At 33.3% G+C, this 6964-nt stretch overlaps 1 protein-coding gene across 1 annotated transcript in view; it reads left to right on the plus strand.

Moving 5' to 3' along the window:
- Positions 1-6964, plus strand: part of LOC139489648 (leucine-rich melanocyte differentiation-associated protein-like) — a 511226-nt gene that overhangs the window by 480796 nt on the left and 23466 nt on the right. The gene's annotated exons all lie outside the window — the stretch shown is intronic.

Raw genomic sequence — 6964 nt, forward strand, 5'->3', positions numbered from 1 at the left:
ACAATCAGTAAAGACCCGTCGAAATTGCATTTAATTGATAAATTCAACCCTTAACTCAGTAAAAACCTGTCGAAATTGCATTTAATTGATAAATTCAACCCTCAACTCAGTAAAAACCTGTCGAAATTGCATTTAATTGATAAATTCAACCCTCAACTCAGTAAAAACCTGTCGAAATTGCATTTAATTGATAAATTCAACCCTCAACTCAGTAAAAACCTGTCGAAATTGCATTTAATTGATAAATTCAACCCTCAACTCAGTAAAAACCTGTCGAAATTGCATTTAATTGATAAATTCAACCCTCAACTCAGTAAAAACCTGTCGAAATTGCATTTAATTGATAAATTCAACCCTCAACTCAGTAAAAACCTGTCGAAATTGCATTTAATTGATAAATTCAACCCTCAACTCAGTAAAAACCTGTCGAAATTGCATTTAATTGATAAATTCAACCCTCAACTCAGTAAAAACCTGTCGAAATTGCATTTAATTGATAAATTCAACCCTCAACTCAGTAAAAACCTGTTGAAATTGCATTTAATTGATAAATTCATCAACACTTATCGTTATCTTGATGATATTTTTGTTAAATAAATTAATTATCAAGAATTTTCTCAATATACTGTTGAAATTTACCCCAAGGAACTTACTTTAAATGAATAAAATTTAGACCGTAATAACTGTCCTTTCCTAGATTTAGATATTTTGGTTTTAAACAGGAAACTCCACACTAAAATTTACAACAAAAGGGACGATTTTTCGTTCCCTATTGTTAATTTTCCAGTTTAAGATGGTGATGTTCCTTTGGCACTATCTTACGGTGTTTATATTTCACAGCTCGTTCGCTATGCCCGTGTCTGTTGTGACGCTTTTGATTTTAACGAATGTAATCTATGTATTACATGTAAATGATTAAACCAGGGATATCGTTACTACAAGCGATTTTGTTATCAGTAAATTAAAAGCAAACTAAATATTACTATTATGTTATATACATTTACACATTCATAGATCTACAATCTGTCGATACCTGTATCTTGGCATTGTACAGGTTCATGTTTTTCTCTGACTGTTTATGACGTCTTTACACTAAATCCATTGGATGATGGATGTGTACTGATTGATATTTTAGTCTTAGATGCATGATTTTTTTAATTATTTGTTTGTGGCTTTCAACTAGCTGTCGGATAACTGTGAGTACTCTCAGATCTGATCTAGTTTCATTTTTGTTGTTGGGATGTACAGGTACCCGACCACGTCCACTTGTATTTCTGTCCATCTGATGAGTTAATCCTTTTTCAACTGTTTTTTGTCAAGCCTAAGAAAGCTCGACATAGGGATAGTGATCTGGCGGCGCAGTTAGCTAACTTCTTAAAAGCTTTATATTTTAGAAGGTGGAAGACCTGGATGCTTCATACTTTGTTTATAGATGCCTCATGTTACGAACTTTCCGTCAGTCACATGTCCAATGTCCTCGACCTCTTTTTCATGGTTCAGTGACTACTTGAAAAAAAAGTTGATTTTTTTTGTAATGTTAAATTCTTTCTAATTATAAGTAATAGAATAACTATATTTGGTATGTGCGTACCTTGCAAGGTCCTCATGCTAGTTAGACAGTTTTCACCTGACCTTGACCTCATTTCATGGATCAGTGAACAAGGTTAAGTTTTGGTGGTCAAGTTCATATCTCAGATACTATAAGCACTAATTCTAGTATATTTGGTGTATGGAAGAACTGTAAGGTGTACATGTCCAACTGGCAGTCATCTGACCTTGACCTCATTTTCATGGTTCAGTGATTAAAGTTGAGTTTTTATATGACTGCAAAATTTTTGCGGTCGTATATTGGTATCATGTCGGCTTCGTCGGCGTTGTCAGCATCGTCTGAAGACGGATGGTTTCTGGATAATAACTTTAGTAAAAGTACATAGAATTCAATAAAATTTTAACACAATGTTTATAACCACAAAAGGGATGTTAGGGATTGATTTTGGGGGTTATGGTCCCATTGGTTTAGGAATTAGGGGCCCAAAACATACATTTATCTAATTTCAGGACAATAAGTTGTGTACAAGTATTTCAATTACTCTGAAATTGTACCACAATAATAACTGTATGGATCTCTCTGACATTGTATCACAAAGTTCCATATAATGAAGTGAAGGCTTGGTGTCAGTTTGGGGTTGATATCCCTGAACATTTAGAAATAAGGGGCCAAAAAAGGACCAAAAAGAAGCATTTTTATACGACCACAAAAATTTTAATTTTTCGTCGTATATTGCTATCACGTTGGCGTCGTCGTCGTTGTCCAGCGTCGTCCGAATACTTTTAGTTTTCGCACTCTAACTTTAGTAAAAGTAAATAGAAATCAAGGTTTATGACCACAAAAGGAAGGTTGGGATTGATTTTGGGAGTTTTGGTCCCAACATTTTAGGAATTAGGGGCCAAAAAGGGCCCAAATAAGAATTTTCTTGGTTTTCGCACTATAACTTTAGTTTAAGTGAATAGAAATCTTTGAAATTTTGACACAAGGTTTATGACCACAAAAGGAAGGTTGGGATTGATTTTGGGAGTTTTGGTTCCAACAGTTTAGGAATTAAGGGCCAAAAAAGGGCCCAAATAAGGATTTTCTTGGTTTTCGCACTATAACTTTAGTATAAGTAAATAGAAATCAATGAAATTTAAACACAAGGTTAATGACCACAAAAGGAAGGTTGGGTTTGATTTTGGGAGTTTTGGTCCCAACAGTTTAGGAATAAGGGGCTCAAAGGGTCCAAAATTGAATTTTGTTTTATTTCATCAAAAATTGAATAATTGAGGTTCTTTGATATGCCGAATCTAACTGTGTATGTAGATTCTTAATTTTTGGTCCCGTTTTCAAATTGGTCTACATTAAGGTCCAAAGGGTCCAAAATTAAACTTAGTTTGATTTTAACAAAAAATGAATCCTTGGGGTTCTATGCTTAATCTAAAAATGTACTCAGATTTTTTATTATTGGCCCAGTTTTCAAGTTGGTCCAAATCGGGGTCCAAAATTAAACTTTGTTTGATTTCATCAAAAATTTAATAATTGGGGTTCTTTGATATGCCAAATCTAACTGTGTATGTAGATTCTTGATTTTTGGTCCTGTTATCAAATTGGTCTACATTAAAGTCCAAAGGGTCCAAAATTAAACTAAGTTTGATTTTAATAAAAATTGAATTCTTGGGCTTTTTTGATATGCTGAATCTAAACATGTACTTAGATTTTTGATTATGGGCCCATTTTTCAAGTTGGTTCAAATCAGGATCCAAAATTATTATATTAAGTATTGTGCAATAGCAAGAAATCTTCAATTGCACAGTATTGTGCAATAGCAAGAAATTTTCAATTGCACAGTATTGCGCAATAGCAAGAAATCTTCAATTGCACAGTATTGTGCAATAGCAAATATTTTCATTTGCACAGTATTGCGCAATAGCAAGACATATCTAATTGCAATTTCAATTGGAGTTATCTTTCTTTGTCCAGAATAGTAGTTGAATCAACTTAAATCATTGTTTTATACAATATTTATAATTGATATTTCAATTGGAGTTATCTTTCTTTGTCCAGAATAGTAGTTGAATCAACTTAAATCATTGTTTTATACAATATACAATGTATATTCACTTTTACTACCAACTGATAAATTAAAACAATCTTTACCATTCAGTGATAACCAGCACTTTATTTTACATTTTAATATTTTATGATGTATTTAAATGTGTAGTTATTGTTGCAAACTCCATTAGAAATTTGAATTGAGATCAGTTTTGGAAAAAGGGGAAGGGGGATGTGAAAAAAAAATGGGGGGGGGGGTTAAATTTTTCTCATTTCAGATTTTCAGAAATAAAAAGAAAATTTCTTCAAACATTTTTTTGAGAGGATTAATATTCAACAGCATAGTGAATTGCTCAAAGGCAAAACAAATATTTTAAGTTCATTAGACCACATTCAGTCTGTGTCAACTATTTAATCACAATCCAAATTTAGAGCTGAATCCAGCTTGAATGTTGTGTCCATACTTGCCCCAACCGTTCAGGCCTCATGGTTCAACCTCTGCGGTCATATAAAGCTGCGCCCTGCGGAGCATCTGGTTCTAGTTTACAGACAATAACTTGTGTTAGTGTGTGTATGGATCTCTCTGAAATTTACTACAAGGTTTCTTACTACAAAGGAAAGGCTGGAACGGAGTTTTGGGGTTCTTGCTCCAAGGGTGGTTTCAAACAAGTGAGGGACCAAAAAAGGGGCCCAAATAAGCATTTTTGTAGTTTTCAGTCAATAACTTGTGTTTAAGTGTATAAATCTCTCTGAAATTATACCACAAGTTTCCATACTACAAAAGGATGGTTATAGGGGGTAATGGATCAAATCATTAAGCAATTATGGGCAAAAAAAGGGGGAAAACAAGGAGTTTTCTGGTTAAAGGACAATTTAGACAATTTAAAAGCAGTGTAAGGGAGGTGATCCAATTCCAATTAAAATTTACAGAATACTGTTAAATATATGTTTGATTGCTTGATAACCTCCCTTACACTGCTGGAAAATTATGTGAAAGGAAGTGATAATTGTCTTGAGATGTGTAGCTGTAAATTTATTTTTAGAAGTTACTGTTAATTAATATTAATTTTAACCAGGACTATAAGTTATTTTATATTTTAATACTTTATGATGTATTTAAATGAGTAGTTATTGTTGCCAACTTATTAGAAATTTGAATTGAGATTATTTTTGGAATAAGGGATTGGGGAGGTGAAAAATATGGGGAGGGGTAGGGGGTAAAATTTTTCTAATTTCATATTTCAGAAATTAAAACGATTTTTTTTCAAATATTTTTTTTTAGGGGATTTATATTCAACAGCATAGTGTATTGCTCAAAAGCAAAAAAAATTTTTTTAAGTTCATTAGCCCACATTCATTCTGTGTCAGAAACCTTTGCTGTGTCAACTATTTAATCACAATCCAAATTCAGAGCTGTATCAAGCTTGAATGTTGTGTTCATACTTGCCCCAACTGTTCAGGGTTGACCTCTGCAGTAGTATAAAGCTGCGCCCTGTGGAGCATCTGGTTGTGTTTTTGTCTGTTTTTCTTATTCTATATGCAATAGGTCTACTATATTTGGTGTATGGAATGATTGTAAGTTGATCAAGTCTAGCTGACAGGTGTCATCTGACCTTGACCTCATTTTCATGGTTCAGTGGTCAAAGTTTAGTTTGTGAGTTTTGGTCTATTTTTCTAATACTATATGTAATAACTATATTTTGTGTATGGAAATATTTTATGATCTAAATGTCAGTCGCACAGGTTTACAGTTCATTGCTAAGTGTTAAGTATTTGTGTTTTGGTCTGTTTTTTCTTAATTAATAAGCAATAGGTCAACTATATTTGTTGTATGGAAGAATTGTTAGCTGTACATGTCTGCCTAGCATGATTCACCTGACCTTGACCTCATTTTCATGGTTCATTGATCAATGTTTAGTTTTGTTGGTTAATGTTGAGTTTATGTGACAGTTGTAATAAAGCTTTATATTTAGGACTATGAACATAATATCAATGATAAGTAAAGAAGGCAAGACATTTCAGCATGTGCACTCTTGTTATAGTTCGTTCTTATATTGTACTGTTATACCACTGTCCCAGGTTAGAGGAGGGTTGGGATCCTGCTAACATGTTTAACCCCGCCATATTATGTATGTATGTGCCTGTCCCAAGTCAGGAGCCTGTAATTCAGTGGTTGTCGTTTGTTTATGTGTAACATATTTGTTTTTCATTCATTTTTTGACATAAATAAGATCTTTAGTTTTCTTGTTTGAATTGCTTTACATTGTCATTTCGGGGCCTGTTATAGCTGACTATGTGGTATGGGCTTTGCTCATTGTTGAAGGCCGTACAGTTACCTATAGTTGTTAATTTCTGTGTCATTTTGGTCTCTTGTCGAGTTGTCTCATTGGCATTCATACCACATCTTCTTTTTTATATGGACTATAAATCACAAGTCTATGTCAACTGTGATGGTTATATGTCGTTGCAGAATGAAAGACCTAGGGATAACAATATGATGGCTTAATATTTTAAAAGGTAGACAACCTGGATGCTTCATATGTGTGTTTCAGGTGTCTCATGTCACCAAGTTACTGTCTGTCATATGTCCATTGTCCTCGACCTCATTTTTTTGGATGTGAATATTTTGTTGTGTAAATTACTCAGTAACAAGTTATAGGATAACAAAATTTGGTATATGGGATCCTTGCAAGATCTACATGTTTTTCAACTGATCTCAACCTGATTTCATTGATCAGTGATCAAAGTTAAATTCTTGTAGTCAATAAAATTGAGAATGGAAATGGGGGATACTTCAAAGGGATAACAACCCGACGAAAGAGCAGATATCAGCAGAAGGCCACCAATGGGTAGACCATATCTCCGATACTATAAGCAATAGGTCAATTATATTTGGTTAATGGAATGATTGTAAGGTGTACATGTCAGACAGGCAACTTTTTTTTTGCTTTTTAATGTTTCTATTTATCGCTGTTTTCAAGACTTATATTTTATCCTTATGTTCTATTTTTATCCATGGCTAGCATGTTGCTTGTCAAAGAGGATCGCTATACACTATAATAAAACAAAATAGCGCCAATATAAGTTTGATTCTAATTGGCCCAGTAGTTTCAGAGCAAAGCTTTTTAGTACTACCGACAATCAAGACGGATGATGAGGATAGCTTATTTGACAATTTTGGGTAGGTGAGTTGCATCAATATTATACTCCCACAATAAAATGGTGTTACCAAGGAAGAAACTACAACAAACTGAATTAACTACAACATAAACTTAAGGACTGAAAATATTTCTATATCTCGCTTTCAGGTAAATAATTAGACAAGACAGAAATTCCAACAAATATAATGTAATATAATGAAAGAAAAATACTCAGTCA

The sequence above is a fragment of the Mytilus edulis genome, chromosome 9, assembly GCF_963676685.1.
Source record: "Mytilus edulis chromosome 9, xbMytEdul2.2, whole genome shotgun sequence".
NCBI lineage: Eukaryota > Metazoa > Mollusca > Bivalvia > Mytilida > Mytilidae > Mytilus > Mytilus edulis.